This window comes from Pelodiscus sinensis, chromosome 2, assembly GCF_052426305.1.
Source record: "Pelodiscus sinensis isolate ZL-2025 chromosome 2, ASM5242630v1, whole genome shotgun sequence".
NCBI classification, from domain to species: Eukaryota; Metazoa; Chordata; order Testudines; family Trionychidae; genus Pelodiscus; species Pelodiscus sinensis.
In genome coordinates, this window is record NC_143053.1 from 23,848,452 (window position 1) to 23,867,825 (window position 19,374).

The window sequence follows — 19,374 nt, forward strand, 5'->3', positions numbered from 1 at the left end:
GAGGCACCAACTCACTGTACTAATGTCAGTTGGGAAGATAAACAGATGTTAAAATGGTAATTGATTAAGAACTGATGCAGCAAAATGTATAGACTTGTATGGGAGAAAAGTCCTATAAAAGATAGGGCATCTTGCATGAAACTCTGGATCTCATCTTGTCAAGATCAGAACGTCAGTCCAGACCAAGAGAAGTCCCTGCTCCTCCCCCTCATATTTAACTCACTTGGCCAGTGAGTTAATGCGAGTGACAGACTGGTAACTAAGGAAAAGCAAGACAGGGTTTGTTTATTTGTATATGAGTGTATGGATGTGTGTGATCAAGTTCAATCTCTTTTCCATTATATTCCATTTAATTAAACAATAGCATTTAATAAAAGCAATATATATGTAACCCCGAGTTGGTCTTAAGTGAAAATAGGGTAACAGTTCCAAGCTCACTTACACATATTCACATGTAGTCATGGTAACATGGCTGTGTGAAGCACATATCAACAGGGTTCAGAGAGTTTATTTTGGCATGACCAGCCTCTGTCACTGCTGGTTGCTCACTGCTGTCAGTGATACCCTGACTACATTACTATTTTTAGCGTACTAGCTCAATGAGCTAGTGCAAATATGTCCATGGAAGCTAGGAATCACACCTCATGTAGACAAATCCTCAGAACAAATGGGATCAGTTATTAAGACAATATTCACCAGTGTCTATTCTTTTTGGTCCAAGTTTGTGCCTAGGTTTGGGTGAGAAAAACAATTATAAATGTCCTGCTGTTTTTGGTCAAAGGGTAGTTTAGAGTCAGAATAATTGGCCATTACCAGCCTTTTGTCACAAAAATTACAATTTCATCCCTTCCTGTTTTTGCTATTATATATCTGTTTCAGGTTGGTAACTGAAGTTGTATTCTTTGTGCTATAAATGCCCTTAATTTATGAGATTTTTTTTTAAGTGGCCCCTAGGCAATACCATTTATTTTATTTCATTCATTACAGAGCATACATCACTGTGCATAATTTAAAATGCTAAATATGTAAAATGCCCGTAGCAGCATGCATACAATTTGTTATTGTGAAGTGTTTATGTAAGTATGTGGAACCTACTGAGAGGCATTTCTTGTACTTATACATGCATGGCTCAAAACCACATTGTTGGATGTCAAGTGGGAGAAAAAAGGCATAATTATGAGCCATCTTTTAGATTGGCACCAGTCTGCCTAGAGGCCAGCAGAAGAACTGATTTTCCCCAGGGAAGCTGCAAGTTGTAGAATACTGGAGTTGTGTATTATACACGTGAGCATTTATATTGTAACGTGGGCTTTTGCCCCAATTCATTGAGTTTTTAAAAAAATGATACATCAAATAAATTGTTTTTACTACTTACATGTTAAATTAGTCTGACTCCATATGGTTGTTTTTGGAAGCTAGCTAGGAAGGGAAATGTAAATTAGAGATTTCTTATTTGTTAATTCTCAAAGAGAGGTGGGGAAAGAATGGTGGTAAGTGAAATTATTGGTTCTTTTATGAGAAAAAAACATGGAAGTATAATGCTGGGAGTTTGGTGAAATGTAAATAAATAGGATTGCTTCAAAGAAATACCTGACTCCACCATTTCTCCTAAACTCCTACTGGAAATGAGCTGCAAGACACTCAATTAGCTAACTGCTTGGGCCACAAGAGGTAACAATGACTATAGAAAACTGGAGTTTCATAGAATCATAGAATACTAGGACTGGAAGGGATCTTGAGAGGTCATCGAGTCAGTCCGCTGCCCTCATGGAAGGACCAAGTACTGTCTAACTAGTTTCTTCTTGTATCTTTTCTGTTCTGACAATGACTTGCAGTAGGAGTGTTTGGCCAGCACTTCCTGATCTCATAACCCACTTAGAATTGTATTGCAGAATGATAAACAAGCCTACAAAACAAGATTTATACTGCATTGTTATGATTTTTCTTTAAAAGGGATCTGGATCAATCCTTACCTGTTATTTTTAGTATCACCCTTAATTATGTTGTGTGATGTTCTATTTTAGTGGTTTACAACTTCTGATCTGAGAACTATGTCTAAGATTTTTAAAGGCGTTGTCATGACCATGAGGAATTGCCAGCATCCTGGGAACTAAGGGGTAATCTATGTCCCTTACCTAAACCAGGTGGCAGGCAACCAACAGAAATGTAGGTAGGAATTTCAAACTGAGACAAAGGAATTTTGGGGGTTTTCCCTCCTTTGTCCTGGGGAGTTCCTCTCCAGCTACTGAGAGAGAGAGACATGTCTCTCTCTCCAAGAAACCATTCTTCACTTTCTGTAAGTAGGGTAAGGTTTTTAGATAAATCCGTTTGTTTTATGGTTTGGGAAATGGGATCTGATGTCTGTGCACTTTTTAAAAAAATGTTTTGGCTTTCCTTTGTAACTAAGTTCTAGGCCCAAGGTGGAGTTTCTCCATGAGTATATTATTTTGTTACTTTTCCATCTAGTCATTATGCTTGCAACAGGAATATTGTAGTGATAATAAAAGTTCTTTCTCTTTTATTTTTATTAAACTGGTATTGGTTAATTTTTGTGTCCTGGTTTGTACTTCAGGGGTGAGATTTCCCAAGTGATCTCTCCCTGGATCTTTGTATCAATAGTTGGATGGTGGCAGCGGAATTTTTATCTCCAAAATCTAGGTTGTTAAGATTTTGGGGGGAAGTTTTATACCAAAGCCTGGTAGATAAGGTTTTGGGGTACTTTTGCTGGCCCCCACTTTTGCATTTATGATGCCAGAGTGGGGAATGAGCCATGACAGGAGTCCACATCTCCGAAATTTTGTAGGGGTCTTCAAATTAAAAAGGTTGAAATTCACTGATCTAGTGCAACACTGTCCACAATCACAGGCTATTTAGTACATTGTTGTTTTGTCTGTCACCAAACAGCTGTTGGAAGAGTACTTGCCATACACATTTTAGGGAAAGAGACTCTGTCACCTCCAAACCTACTAGCTGCCAGAATTGTCCTGTTTTTTTTCCATTTGGTCAGTCAAAACATTTTTTTCTTATCTATGAAATGTTGCTTCCAGACATATCTCTAAACAAAATGGACTGTGCTATGCACTTACAAGGAACAAATACTTTAGTGGAATAAGTATTAAGAACGGTAGCTGGAGATAAGAGCCAAATGAGATTACCCTTTCTTTAAGCTGTTGTGTTGATCAAAGGGAATGTTTTTGACCCTTCACAGTGATTCATGATCTACTAACTGGCTACATTTAGACTGGCATGATTTTCCGCAAATGCTTTTAACGGAAAAGTTTTCCGTTAAAAGCATTTGTGGAAAAGAGCGTCTAGATTGGCACGGACGCTTTTCCGCAAAAGCACTTTTTGCAGAAAAGCGTCCATGCCAATCTAGACGCGCTTTTCCGCAAAAAAGCCCTGATTGCCATTTTCGCGATCGGGGCTTTTTTGTGCAAAGCAAATCTGAGGTTTGGGGAAGAAAAGTTTGCCCTGAGGCAGTTGAGCAGGACACAGGGAAACAATGCTCTCATCCAGCATGTGGGTGAGGTCTGTGCAGAGATGGCTGAGGAGGCCACCTGGAAGCTCCCTTCATGGAAACCAGACCAAACGAGAAGGAATGGTATGGAACACCGGGTTTCTCAGAGCCACCATCTCCCATTTCTTCCCTAGGCATGGGACCCCTTTTCCCACAGCATTCAGTGCAAAGTTTCACTGGAGTCCCAGGGAAGGCAAGTTTTCCTCCTACAAATCAGTAGGCAGAGATTTCTGATCATAACCAGCAGGACTTTCCAAAGCTCCCTTTCAACCCCATATGCTGCTACCAGCAAGGGCTGAGCTGCAGTGCTTGAATTACAAGGAAGCGTGTGTGTGGTGGCAAGGGACCTCACCACTTTTAAGAGCTACCTCACTTCTGCCTTATTCAAAGATGCAGTGGGGAAGCACTTTAGTTCTCACCAATGTTCTTTATATACTGTGCGCACACATGGCTACATAGAAATCTTCCATATACCGCACATGCCACTGACAAGTTCCACTGCCCCTTAGGTGGGCGCTGCAAGAGCCTGGCTGATAACTCAGCCTGGATGAGATTCCATGGTTGCCTGGGGTGGAGGTGAGAGTGAGGCCCAGTAGGAATCAAGGTGACTGGGCTGGGGTCAGGAACAGCTAGCCCTGGCAAGAAAAACATGAACCCCTCTTCCCAGCCTGGAACTGGCTTCCCCCTTGCAGAGTCTCAGTAGCTTCCCTTGATTTCCATGCAAAGCAACAATACTATCGCCCTCCTGTCCCTGACACCCTGACTGTCTCCTAGTGCCCAAGCAGAATACCCCAACTCCCTATCCTATTCTTGATATCCTGGCCTCTCCCCTCTCCTGCACATCATCCAACTTCTCATAGACTCATAGACTTTAAGGTCAGAAGGGACCATTATGATCATCTAGTCCAGTGGTCCCCAACACGGTGCCTGCAGGCACCATGGTGCCCGCGGGGGCATTTGTGTGCACCCACCAAGTGCTCAGGGCTGGCCTGGCCCTGGGCACATGCATGGTGCCGGAACCGGCCCCGGGCGCACGGCGAGCACCGGCCCCGGGAGCGCCGCGGATTGGCTGCCTGCACTCTGGGCGCGCGGCGCTTGGTGGGGGCGCTGCCACTGGGCACGCGGGGCTTGGGGGGGGATAGCGCTGGCCCCAGGTGCGCGGCACTTGGGGGGAGCTCCGGCCCCAGGTGCGCAGCGCTTGGAGGTGCCAGCCCCGGGCGCGTGGCATTTGGGGGGGGCGCCGGCCCCGGGCGCGCAAGTGTCCCCGCCCTCTAGTGCCTGGCGGGCGAACAGCCATGCCCCCTGGCACCCGGCAACCTCCAGTGGTTGGGGACCACTGATCTAGTCTGACCCCCTGCACAATGCAGGCCACAGAATCTCACCCACCCACTCCTGGAATAATCCTCTCACGTATATCTCAGATATTGAAGTCCTCAAATAATGGTTTGAAGACCCCAAGATGCAGAGAACCTTCCAGCAAGTGATCCGTGCCCCATGCTACAGAGGAAGGTGAAAAACCTCCATGGCCTCACACCCTACACCCCTTCCTATCTCTCCTTGCAGAGCAGCCATCCTGGCTCCCCTCACTCCCATTGAGAGTGCCCATCTTAACACCCCTTCCTGTTTCTGCCCCCAACTTCCCATCTCTTCCCTGTGGTCCTGGGCTTTCCCCATGGGCAAGGGCTCAGCCCTAGCAGCACAGTGGCTCTGTTGCAAAGTGGCTCCCTGTGGTAGAAGTGTTTGGTCTGCTAAGATGAGGTCCTGTCATCCTGTAGGAGTCTGTCTCCCTTTGGGCCCTCTCTCCTCCTGGGCTTGGCCACGTTGCACTCACTCCCATCTGGAGTAGTTAGGGGAAGTGGAAGGGATGAAGCAAGCTGAGGTATCAGGAGGTGAGCAACCAGTGGCCCCAATCATAGTGAGCATCCTCCATAACATTTCCTCCAACTACAACTCTATATCCTTTTACAGAGTTAGGGCATCCGTGTAAAGATCAGATGTTGATGGTCAGAATTAAATCAGTCATCCAGGGGGCTTAAACCTGACACAAGTAATCTTTACTCACCAGGTCTTCTCAATGAAATCAGTGGGAATATTCAAGTGAGGAAGTTTTCAGTAAAATGGAAAAAATATTGAGGGTCATTGTGGGTGTAAATGAGAGCAGCATCTGGACTAAAGTGGGCCAAATTTTTGAACAAAAGAAGGTGAAATGGCCAGACTCCTATTGAGAGCAGTGAGGCTCTAAGCAATTTTGAATGTCTACTTTATTGAGCTACTTAAATAGGAGAGGTTGTGTAACCACCTGCAGGCAGAACAGAATCTGGGACCTCCGGAACTTAGTATAGAAGCCTCTACAGCTAGAGCTATAAAACCAGCTGGCTCTCAGCTTAGGCTGTAAAGCTCACTCATTCTTCTCTCTCACTGTAAGTGGTCTAAGTGGCACTAGATGGGACAGTGAACCACACCCCATAGATTGCAAGCTAAGCTCTGTTGAAAATCCAGCCGGGTATGACTGTCAGGACTGGAAACTCATTAACAGTTGTGTTTTGACAACAGGCTTGGGATATTTAAAGCAGGAAGTTGGACCGGCGTTCTAAAAATAAATTTTCCTCCTTTTATTTAGAGCTCCTACTTTTTTTTCCTCATAATCTGAGCAGCTGCCATGGGCCGTGTTTTACAAGAGGTCATACAGTGATTACCCTTTTCCTTAGGAAAACATGTAAGATACTTGCCTTCAGTGTTCTCTGGAAGCCGTGCTTGGGCAGCCACCCAGGGTGGCAGGGCAAACTACTGCTGCCTTTACTTCTGTGCTGCTGAAAGTAACAGTGCAGAAGGGTGGCATACTGTGGCATTGCTGCCCTTAGTTTTGCCATGCTTCTGGTGGCAGCGCTGCCTTAAGAGATGGATGGCTGAATATCATTGACTGCTGACTGGCCATGCAGCTCTGAAGGGAGCTATATCACCAGGTGCAACACAGAGTAAAGCGTGGCATGGTATGGTATTGTCAACCTTACTTCTGCACTGCAACTGTTGAGGAGTTTTCCTCAGAACAGAGTGGCTGGGTAGTTGTGCTTACTGGCTGGCCACCCAGCTCCAAAGGCAGTACTGTCAGCAACAGCATGGAAATAAGAGTGCCAGGGGATGGTACTGGCACCTTTATTGCTGCTCCACCACTAACAGCGGCACATACATAAGGGTGGCATGGTATGGGTATTGCAAAACATACTTCCACGCGCCTTCTGGTGGCACTGCTTTCAGAGCTTGATGTCAGGACAGCAGCACAGAAGGGTGGCATGGTATATTATTGCCCCCCCTTCCTTCTTCATCTCTGTGGGTGATAACATTGCCTTCCAACCTGGCGGCCAGAGAGCAGCAGTTGCTGCTTGAGTGTTCGTGTTTCTTGCTTCTCAGGAGCACTATTTTTTTAAACCTGCTCCCATCCTGCCCCATATGCCCACTCCCATCCACTCTCCTAATTGTATAAATTTGATCCCACTATTATGGCAGTGGGTCCTGCTGGACCCCTTGGATCCTCATCCTTCTGCAGGGCTCTAACTCTACTATTTTTCATCTTGTTTTGCCCTTTTCCCCTTGATATGAACCCCAAGTTGGTGACCTGTTTGCCCTGCTCTGATGATGGCCCTGCCAACAAACTAGCCCAATGCTTGCGTGGCCATTGTGCTGTCATGGCAACCTGGTAAAAGGTGATGAGAATGGCTTCTGGGTTATCTTCAATCCTCTTCTTTGGGAGTTTTAGCTGAATGTTTGGAAATTGAGTGGAGTTTGAAGGTCTTGCTTCAGGATTTACATTTGGCCTCTGAAGCTGTAAGAGGGTGGTGTCATGGACTGTGTGGCCCAATGGCCAGAGTCAATATGGCTGCCCTCTTGAGTGAGGCAATGGCGTTGCAGTCCTGCACCTAAGTCCACTTCACCATCCTTAATCTTAGGGAAGCCTGGAGTCAACAAGTACCCTCTTCTTCAGGGCTGTGTGGCCCAATGGCTAGACTCAATATAGTTGCCCTCTCCTTCAGGCAACATGGCCAGAGTCAATAGTGCTGTCCTTGTAGTTGGAGCTCTGTGGCCAATCAGAGAGTAAGCAGAGATGTGGTTTAATGGCTGTAGGAAATAGGAGAAGGGCCACCATCCAAGTGGGAAGCTGGCCAGGATAGTAGGATCCACACTTTCCTTACTACATTGGGTCGCAGCCTAAGGTCCTATTAGTGAGGAGTACATTTGTCACTGGGTCAGCGGGGATGCTACCAAAACACACCGATTTAGCTTTTAGTTCTCTATCAACATAGTGTCCTCCTGGGTTATACTCTGGAGTGCAGCTCTCAAGGACCCTAGGGAAACCTCTATTGCAGTGCTGTGCAACCTGCAGCCCATGGGCCATATGCCACCCATCGGGGTTCTATGTGTGTCCTGTGAGCCTTTTTATTGACTGCTGCCCATGCACAGGATTGCCAGGTTCTGCTGGTTTCCATCTGCATTTTTTTTTTAAACTTACCTCTATTACTAAAGTGATACACACGTAAAGCAAGAGCATTTTGACTATGAGCCGTGCGCTCCCTCTGCATCCCATCAAAGTGCTGCTGTAGGTCAATAGGCACACCTCACAAATTCTAGGCATGCAAACGCAGCTAACAAAACTACTCTATCACAGGAGACCCATCTTGGTTATGACAATCTTATGGACCACTGAGATGGAGGCCCATTCACTAAGGGTATGTCTACACTCCCCTCCTAGTTCGAACTAGGAGGGTAATGTAGGCATACCGCACTTGCAAATGAAGCCCAGGATTTGAATTTCCCGGGCTTCACTTGCATAAGCCGGGCACCGCCATTTTTAAATCCCAGCTCATTGGAACCCCGTGCCGCGCGGCTACACGCGGCACGGACTAGGTAGTTCGGACTAGGCTTCCTAGTCCGAACTACCGTTACTCCTCATTCCACGAGGAGTAACGGTAGTTCGGACTAGGAAGCCTAGTCCGAACTACCTAGTCCGTGCCGCGTGTAGCCGTGCGGCACGGGGTTCGAACAAGCTGGGATTTAAAAATGGCGGCGCCCGGCTTATGCAAATGAAGCCCTGGAAATTCAAATCCCGGGCTTCATTTGCAAGTGCGGTATGCCTACATTACCCTCCTAGTTCGAACTAGGAGGGGAGTGTAGACATACCCTAATTTATGTTGCCCATTGGTACATTATTGCCTCCCGCAGAGACTCTTCCTTGTACTAGTTGCTTGGGACTTGGGGTTTTGGAGCTGACAGACTTTTCTTCCCTTCTCCTTAACGATGTCTCTGGTAACTGGATTTGGTGGCTGCAGCATGTGGATTTGTTCCAAGAGGAAGTCAAACTGCAGCACGACAAGGACATTGTGACCTCAGACATAGACAACTGGTGCCGGCCAGGAGAGGGACACCCAGAGGAACAGGAGCACCCCATTTAGCAATCAAAATTCTGGCAGGGGCACAGGGAGCAGTACACCTCCTGTGTGCTACCATGAGTCACCTATGTCTTCAGCACAATAGGCCTGGGGCGAGGGGGTTCCACTATTGGCCTGTGATGGCTCTGGGCAAACCCCACTCTCTTTCTGGGAATCCAGTAAGGATCAGGCAAGAGCTGGGTGTGTCCTGCCCACTTACCAACCTGGTAGCTCCCCTCTCAGACATTCATGGGTCATCCAGGAAGACAGGGACAGGAACTGGGTCCCTGGAGACACAGTCCTGTCGTAACTCACCCACCTGGAGATTCTTTTCATGCCCTGTAGCAATGGATTCATGGAACACATGAACCCACGATTATTAGCAAGACTCCAACCCAGGACCTTTGAAGCCATCCTCTTCCCACTGGCTGAACAAGGAAGTCTAGGTGCTAAAAACAGGTATCAGGATCTTCACCAGTCTCCATCATGTAGGCACTGTGGGGACACCCAGACAGATCCACACGTTGAGATGTGGGAGTTCCTGGCAGAAAATTCTTATCTCCCCCAACTTATCTGTATTCCTGTAGCCCATTCTCCTGGAGCCAATCCCAGCACCACAGGTCTTCAGCATTATGTATTGTCAGCCCCCTGGGGAGGGGGAGGAAGAGAGAGCCACAGATCAGAGATTACACTTGTCACAGGACTGTAAGGTGTAGGATGCACTGGTAAGACCTCAAACACATACCCTGTCCTCTCTCATTTATATCCTACTGCAGGCTTTGTCCTCGGCTATTTCTTGTTTCTCTAGACTTGACATTTTAGAATGCCTTGGTGCTCAATACCATGACAGAACCCTTTCTCCATCACAAATTACTTTAATGCGCATTATCTCACTCAGACTCACTTCTGCCAGGAATTGCAGGAGTGTTTTGCTTCCCATTGGACAAACTGGGATCCTGAGGTACAGCGAAAAGAAATGATCAACATCAGGTCACACAGCAAGGCGATGGTAGAGTCAGAGAGAAAAGCCAATGTAGTAGGGTCACCAATGTAATAGATCAGGATTTATTGGTGTGGCGTCCTGAGAGGTCTCCTGTTCTGTCAATGATGATAACCAGAAGGCTGCGTGCCTGCATGCGTGCTCAGTGATGTGTGCTGTGTTGACTTGTGCAATTAGTCAACACAGCAGACTCCAAGAGAGCCCTCAAAGACCACAAATCAGATAAAGACTGAAGGCACCCGGCCAGATTTCTTGTCAAACGAAGTACAGTAATAGTTGTCAGTAGACTCTACCGAACCACTACGCATATGTACCCGCAACAATGGACTCAGCTCAGTCAGTGGGAGGTTCCACTATCCCCTCGAATGAACAAAGGCTGCCCCTCCAAGACACCACTTTATATACAGATTCAGACAAGTTACACATCTCTCCTGTGTCAGGTTACCACCCTCGGACACTACTTAGATACCACCCATCACCTTGCACCTCATGGTTCAACTTAGAACATCTCTATCCATCATGCTGTCATTTTAGACCCTTTCCTGAACCTGGGTCAGTATCTGTGGGGAGAGTGGGCAATGTACGCTTTTCCATCCAGGCGCAGAATAAATTTTGTCATGTGCACCAAGGTATGTGCAGATGTGCACCACCAGTAGAAACATTTGCTTCTGGCTCTGGGCACTGTGGGTGCTCTGCTAATAATCTGGGTGGCATTTGAATCTCTCCTGGGCACCCGTACAAGCACACAGCTTACAGGGAACACTGAATGTGGGTACCATAGTCTCATTACATACAAAGAGGAGAAAACTTTAATTTAGAAACTAGATCAGATACTTCAGTACTGGTAAAGTAGCTGCTCCTTTTAATGGTTTAAAACTAATAAAACACCAATAACATACACTATTTCAGCTATTAAATAGGATAACACCATTGACCTCAGATACCTGGGACTGGAGCCTGAACACAATAAAAAAAAAAATCAGATAAACCAGAAAATAGGAAAGTACAAAGCTGTAGCACCATCTGGTGGCCACAGGAGAAATCACCTGGTTCTGGACCTGTGCACTAGGGGTACGTCTAGACTACAAGCCTCTTTCGAAAGAGAGCGTCTAGACTGCAACCTCTTCTTTCCAAAAAGTGAGCCGCTTTTTTGAAAGAGAGCACCCAGACAGCCTGGATGCTCTCTTTCGAAAAAGCCCTGTTTGCATTCAAGAATGCCTTTTTTTGAATGAGCACTTTCGAAAAAAGGCGTTCTTCCTCGTGAAATGAGGAGTACCGCCGTCGAAAGAAAAGCCACATTCTTTTGATTTAATTTTGAAAGAACGCGGCTGTAGTCTAGATGCACGTGAAGTTTTTTCGAAAAAAGGCTACTTTTTTTGAAAAAAATCCTGCAGTCTAGACACTGCTTAGCTGTTCAGTTAACATGGAAAGCTGTATAACGGAAGGTTGGAAAAACAGGGTTCTAGTGCACCACATCATAATTTATAATGACTCAACATAATAGGACACCTCATATTATACCAGGGGCGGGCAAGGCCTTCCGCGGGCTGGATCTGATACATGGGCTGGATCTGATACATATGCTGGATCCGGCCCAAGGCCGCCCTGCCACTCACTCACTCCCAGGCCAATCAGGGCCTCAGGGTGGGGGAGCATGCGAAGTCTCCTCACTCCTGCAAGAGCACACAGTGAATAGAGAGACAAGCTGGCTGTTTTAAAACAGCTGGCGTTTATCTCTAGCTGCTGCATGACTTTGGCAGGGCCAGGGAAGTGGGGGGGGGGGGGGGGGGGGAGGAAGAACTTTGCGCACTCCCTGCTCTTCAACATTCATGTGACTTTAGAATTAAAACAAAAAAGTCAGACTCTTGTTAACAGGGCAGAGAGATTGCCTCCCCATATGACAAACATTTAAATGTTTGAGAGAGAGCCATGTTAGTCTGTAACTTTAAAAACAATGAGTAGTCCTGTAGCACCTTAGAGCAGGAGTGAGGAATCTAAGACCTGGGGACCAGATATGTCCCCTGGGTTGCCTGAATCTGGTCCCCAAGGCTTAGGGCAGGCATGTCCAAAGTCCGGCCCGCGGGCCAATTGCGGCCCGTGTTCCGGTTTAATACGGCCCCACAGGTAATTTGGCAATATCTATCTTTTATGGCCCCCAACGAATCCATATGTATTGAGATGAATACATTGTAAAATCTCAGTTAATGTCAGTTGGTCTAAATCAGTTATAAATATATTTGGACACTACATGTATACTTGGTGTTATGTTCCTGTTCATATTTTTTTAACTTAAAAGTTGACAGACAACCTTTATTACCAATAATATGTAATGTACTTTACAATGTTCCTGACATATATTTCAGCTTCCTGGATTTTTTTTTCATCTGGCCTTCAGATATGAAAGGCAGAGTGATTTAACACCTGTTTAGATTTGTCATCCATGTGACGAAATGAAAAGTATGCTGTTTGCAATAAATTTTGCATAAAATAGTTAATTTGCATTTAATTTTAATGGTTCAAAGAATGTCAGGCAAAATGGTCGGCCCTCACGCATGTTCACTTCATCAAATCTGGCCCTCTTTGAAAAAAGTTTGGGCACCCCTGGCTTAGGGCCTCTGCCAGCATTGGGGAGCCCAAGCTGGCACTCCAGCCCCAACACCGCCTCCCTGAAGCCCCTGCCCGCCAAATGATTTTTCTGTGGGTCAGCAGCCCCCAACCCCAAAAAGTTCACCACTCCTGACTTAGAGCATCTAGTGTTGATTAAAAAATTCCAGTGATGGAATATTGACTACAGGCTTTGGTGAGATGCATAATACAGAGATAAAATAATAACAACAATATAAAATGAAGCAGAATATGCTAGTAAATCTTTACTCATACATTTTTAAAAAAATGTTTGTTTACTATGAAGGCACTGAGTCAAGTTCTTTACTAATGCACCTTGACAGAATTTTCTACCACAAATCTTTTCTATACAAAACTTTAATTTTACTGCTGTTTACTGGCTTTGTGGAAGCTTTCCCATGGCCTTATAGTCATGCAATGTCTGATCTCCAAGATCTTGTCATAGCTGCTGTTCATTAGTGGATCTGGGCAAGATACATGGTTTTCCAGAGGCATTTTACCAGCCTAATTGCATCCCCTACTAGACTGCAAGGGACTATACTTTCAATCCTGCCATCCACCCTATGGGACGGGAATGGATTCAAAAATAGTCCTTTCACATCGCACACATGAACTCACCAGCTGCCGCTCTCCATGCCACCTTTACATGTGTGCTGCCATGACAGCTGAATGACTGGAGAGCTGTGACCACTAGACAGCTTCTCAACTCTAAAGGCAGAGCTGCCACAAACAGCAGTGTAGAAGTCACTGAGTAATATGGTGTAGTATTGCTGCCTTTACTTCTGCACTGCCACCAGTAAAAACATGGAAGGGTGGCAGGGTATGGTGTTGCTGGTCAAATTCTGTACTACCACCAGCAGAAGTATAGCAGCAAGGGTGGCAGGGTATGGGTATTGCTGCCCTTACTTCCACACTTCTCATGGTACCACTGCCTTAAGAGTTGGATGACTGGATAGCAGTAGCTGCTCACTGGCCAACTAGCTCCAAAGGCAGTGCTGCCATAGGAAGAAGCAAAGGAATAAGGGTGGCATGATGTGGTATGATCCCCCACCTTGCTTCTGTACCACCAACAGCAGCAGCTCAGAAGTAATGGTGCTAGGGTATGTCTGGTTATGATTATACTATTTATGTGCATGTATCATTTGTGTACTTGATAATGTGCATTAGCTCTGCATCTGTATTTCAAATGTTGGCTCCTTGAGTAACACCCACAGAATAGTTAGCCAGTATGTCTTAGGCCACTTATCTATGAGATAAGGTCAAATTTATTAAGGTTGATTTCTTACCACCCGATTGAAGGTCACAGGTCCATGTCCCCACTGTGCACAAGAATTGAACATAGTTTGAAAGTAGCGTGTCCCCAGTAGGGAGATTGCCATCGACTTTGTGAGTCATGTACTGTGGGTAGCTATCCCATAGTGCCTGCATTGCTTTGCATTCTGGATTATGCTCCCAATGCACACTGGGATCAAAACTGTGCAGCAGGTGGTTCTGTGTTCATGTTGTCAATGCCCCATAATGCACTCATTTACTCCTTTGCCCCTTGCTTGAGATCAATGGGAAATGGTCTTTTCACGCACTTTTTGGCTCTGGTTACCCACTCAGACACCATAGCAGGGTGAGCATGACCCCCCTCATGATTTGCATTGTACATCAAAACATTGTGACGTTGATGTGTACCTTGGTGCAGCTAATGGAGGAGTATGTTGAAAGTGTATGCACATCACTCCAGGAAGAGGATGAGGAGGAATCTTAAGGAGCCATAGGCATGCTCTTCAGGCAAGCCCTTGCGTTGAGCAAGGTATGGAAATGCAGCTGGCATTTGATCCTCTGGAAACAGTGAAACGCCATTTCTTGAGCCATCAGACAAGCACAGACTGGTGGAACTGCATGAGACTGCAGATATGGGACGATCAGCAGTGGCTGCAAAACTTCTGAATGAGCAAGGCCATTTTGACAGAACTTTGTGAATGGCTTTCCCCTGCCCTGAAACACAGAGACACCCGAATGAGACTCACTCTGACAGTGGAGCAAAATGCAGGACAATGTAGCACTTTAAAGACTAACAAGATGGTTTATTAGATGATGAGCTTTCATGGGCCAGACCCACTTCCTCAGATCAAATAGTGGAAGAAAGTAGTCACAACCATATATACCAAAGGATACAATTTAAAAAAAATGAACAAATATGAAAAGGACAAATCACATTGCAGAACAGAAGGGGGATGCGGGGGGGTGGGAAGGGGGAGGAAGGAAGGTAAGTGTCTGTGAATTGCTGATATTAAAGGTAGGGAGAGTGGGATGTTTGTGAGTTAATGGTATACAGGTGATAATTGGGGAAACTGTCTTGGTAATGGGTGAGAAAGTTCAAAGACTTGTTAAGTCCTTGTTGGTAAGTGTCGAATTTTAACATGAATGACAGTTCAGAGGATTCCCTTTCAAGTGCAGATGTAAAAGGTCTTTGTAGCAGAATGCAGGTGGCTAAGTCATTTAGAGAGTGTCCTTTCTGGTTAAAGTGGCAAGAAACTGTTTTCTCTTTGTGATCTTGTCTGATATCTGTTTTGTGGGCATTAATCCTTTGGCGAAGTGTCTGAGATGTTTGTCCAATGTACATAGCAGACGGACACTTTCGGCACATGATAGCGTAGATTATATTTCTGGACAGTGGAGAAGCATGTGGCAATTGCCCTGTGGAAGCTTGCAAAGCCAGATTGACTCCTAACTTACTGGTAGCTATTTGGAGTGGGAAAATCTACAGTGCTGGGGTACTATTATACAAGTAGCCAAAGCAATCAATACCCTTCTGCTACAGAGGGTAGTGATTCTGGGAAATGTGGCTGTCAGAGTGAAGAGCTTTGCCATGATGGGGTTCCCTAACTGCAGTGGGGTGATAGAACACACCTCTCCATCTTGGCTCCTGACTACCTTGCCAAGGAGTACATAAACCCCAAGGTGTACTTCTTGGCGGTGCTGCAGGATCACAAGGGTGGATCACAAGGACTGTTTTACCGACATCCATCTGGGATGGTCAGGAAAGGTGCATGATGTACTCATCTTTAGGAGCTCGTGCCTCTTCAGAAAGCTGCAAGCAGGAACTTTCTTTTTCCAGACTGGAAAATTAGAATTGCAGAGATGGAAATGCCAATAGTGATCATTATTAGGGTTACTCTTCAGGGAGTGCACGGGATTGATAATTCTATTAAATGTACTGTTTGTGTCACTTGTGTTTTCACACGAAGCTTTAGTTCTCTCTTCTGCAAATTCCCTCCCAATGTGGAGCTATTCTTCAGGATCAAAGTTCCCCAGGGTTCTTCTTGCTCTGGAATCAGATGCGCACGCACGCACACAGACAGACACACACACTCATTCACACTAAGGGTACATCTACACAGCAACATTATTTCAAAATAACAGTCTGCGTGTACACTGCAGTTATTTTGAAATAATGTCAAAATACTGTCCAGCTGGAGGTATTTTGGTGCCCTGTTGACCCCAGCACTCCACAGGTTCGCAGGAAGTAAGGAAAGTCAATGGCAGAGTTTCTCTCGTCATCCTCCCACAGTGGGGACGCTGTAGAAATTCAACTTAAGATATGTCACAACCAGCTACACTACTCTTGAAATCCTCATTGTACAAGGAATAAGGGAAGTCAGAGGAAGAGTGCTTATTCTGAAATAAGTGCTGTGTAGATCCTCCCAGTTTTGAAATAAGCTATTTGAAATAAGCTACGCAAATTGAGCTAAGCCCTGTTGTGTAGATGCACCCTAACAGAGCACATCTGAGAGGACCAGTTAACCAGTACTCACAAGGTGATCCCTTATATGACTTGGAGTCAACAGGCTGGGTTGAACAGCAGTTTTAAGCTCTTAACCACATACGTCTTTGGCCTCAGCAAACTGGGCTAAACACTTTAAGGTGCCACCCTCATATGCCCCCAGGTTCAGCACATTTCTATCCCACTTTCACACCACAACCATTCTGCTGATAACCCACTTGATGAGCAAGCCCCAGAGGATTTTGGGGCGCTGCAGGAATCTTTAGTTTAGTTTAAGGAGCACTGCTGCAGAGGAAATGGGTAGCAAAAAACACCTACAGAAGAAGTGTTTGGAAAGAGAGAGAAAGAGAGAGAGGCAACCAGTTTAACATGAAAGTAATTTATTTTCAGGGAGTAATCATACAAGGGGAGCCAAACAATATAGTTACAATATTAAATCTAACAAATGTGATTAAAAAGTTACAGTTAGCAAACCATAACTGATCACATAAGACAAAACCAGGTGGCTGTTCTGAGAAAGAGAGGTGGATTTTGCCACTCTGTGAAGCTTGAATTGATCAGAGTTCCCAGGTGATAATGGTAGCTGAGAGTATTTAAAATCCTTTGTGTACCAAAGTGTTCATTCAGCTACAGGTTTTTCTTTTTCATCAGTAAAATATGCCAGATTAAATTCTTCTTTGAGGATTCGGGGAGTAATGGAAATGCACATCCCTCCCGTGTTGAGGCATTCCTTCCCTCTTCTCTTGTGTGACATATCAGCATAATTACATGCACTTAAGCCAGGACTACACTAATGCTATGTCTACACTGGAGGCTTCTTGCGCAAGAACATCTTGTGCAAGGGTTCTTCTGCAAGGGGTCTTGCACAAAAAAATGTCCACACTGCCATGTGTGAGCTGTACTTTTGCACAAGAGCGCCCATGGCAATGTGGATGCTCTCTTGCACAAGACAGCCCTGATGGCCACTGAGCTCCTGCGCAAGAGGGCTTATACCTGTTAAAAAGGAACGTAGCTCTTGCGTAAGAAGCCCTCTCTTACCATGCCGTAGTGTAAATTTCTTTGCGCAAAAGCGGGAGGGCAGTGTGGACGCTCTGCGCAAGAAGCCTCCAGTGTAGACACAGCCCAAAAGAAAAGTTGAATCAAGATACACAAGTTCAGCTATGTTAATTATGTAGCTGGAGTCAACAACATACCTTGTTTAAAGTTTTCCTGCTGTCGCCACAACAGGAGGCCAAGGGGAGCAAATGCTCCAGTTGGCTTCCTTATTCCTCACACAAGCAGGAATATTGACTGCCAGCAGGGGCACCCTGTAAGTTCCATTTAGTGAGTCTTAACTAGACTTGCTAAATCAAACTCCGGAAGATTGATCACGGCAGATTGATCTTCCGTTTAGTGAAGACCGGGCTTTACAGACTCCTGATGATTTCTACCTTCCTGTCTCAAATAAATGATCTTAGCTTTGTCAGGTGCTGCCAGTTCAATATCTGACACTAGTGGATCAATGAGGTTCTCATTAATCTCCCAGGCTCTGCTCCCAAGAGGCTAAGAGAGTCACCTCATAGTAGGGGTCCAGACTCAGCACTTCCTTTGAAACTTGAATGACAGATGGGCAGCTTGGGGATTGGGATCGGGATCCAGATCCAGAACCCATCTCCCAGACCCTCTTACCAAAAGTGGAGCGCTCCCCTTTTTCTGGGCCACTTGCCACCACCGTTTAGCTGCAGACACACAGCTCCCTACCATGACAGATCTTTCCTTGTAATAGGAACAGTAGCGGTTAACCAGTAAGTATCTTGCCAGTTACTGGTCAAGCTGTGAACTGGCTGGGCTGGAACAGCCTTCTGCTCACTGCAGATGGGGAGGGAAGCTGCCATGCTGTGGACATGGGGTGCTCCAGTCTGGTCTAAGAAGTCCCCTGCACGCAGCAGGACACCAGCTGGCCCAACCAGCCTTCCATGCTGTGACCAAAGGGTGCCCTAGCCCAGCCACAGCAGGCTCCGTCTGCAGCAGCCCAGCCTGACCAAAGCACCCCACCCCTCTTGTGTGTGGAGTGCTTTGGCCCAGCTGGAGCAGACCCTGCCCATAGTAAGCCCAGCTTGGCCAGAGCAGCCCTCACCCATGCTCCCATTTAATTGGTTAACTAGACCATTTAACTAGTTAACTGATTAAATGAGATGTTACATCCCTACCTTTGAAAGCCATGCCTTCTCTTCTCTTTTTCCACTGGGTAAACTCTCAGCCACCAGGTGCCTTTAGTCTGGGAAGGAATTGTGACCTGGGAGAAGGGGAGATAGGAGGTGCAGTGAGTTTGGGTGGTGATGCAGGGCAGGGGAATGAGGTGCAGGGTTAGGTAGGGGTACTTGCACAGCAAATAATTCTGGCCTGAAGGAGGGGTACAGGAGGGGATGCAGGGTCTGGGAGGAAGTGGTGACCTAAAGGAGGTGGGAATACAGAGGGTCTGGGTGGTGGCCTGGGGCAGGTAGTTGGGGGAGGGCAGAGGCAGGCTCTGGCTGGGATGCACTTACCTAAGCATCTCCCACCCAGCAGCCCTGCAAGCTCCCTGCTTGTTGGCCGTTCCACCGGGCTCTGCTCCAGCACAGGAAAGGGGGCGGCTTCACTCGCTGTCCCTGCGTTCCGTAAAGCGTCTCAGTTCCTATTGGCTGAACACTGGCCAATGGGAGCTTGGAGATTGTGCGCGGGAGCGGGGACAGCGCAGGGAGTTTTCCCCTCCCTGCCCAGCTTGCACAGCGAGTGGCAGCCGGCTCTTGAAAACGGCTGCGCAGCGAGGGTGCCCACGAGGCGCCTCTTTGATTGTGCACCCCGGCATCCAACGGGGAAAACTGAGGGAAGGGGGCAGCAGGATGAGGGAAGCTCCTCTCGCGTTGCTTCCTCACAGCCCAACCCTCGCGCCAACTGGGGGCCGGGGGGGGGGGGCTATCAGCGCGTGAATGACAAATACGCAAGGATCCATAGGGCGCGCACGCGCCCTAGCCCTTCCCCACCAGCGCTCGCGCTCGCCTCTGCCCCCTCTACCGGT

At 46.5% G+C, this 19,374-nt stretch overlaps 1 long non-coding RNA gene across 1 annotated transcript; it reads right to left on the reverse strand.

Moving 5' to 3' along the window:
* Positions 1–11,739: 11,739 nt before the first annotated feature.
* LOC142826953 (uncharacterized) lies at positions 11,740–19,355 on the reverse strand. The gene is made up of 3 exons (XR_012901244.2): positions 18,863–19,355; positions 18,527–18,612; positions 11,740–14,548 (listed from the first exon to the last, which is right to left on the reverse strand). It is a non-coding gene; the product is annotated as an uncharacterized LOC142826953 (long non-coding RNA).
* Between the last annotated feature and the right edge of the window lie 19 nt (positions 19,356–19,374).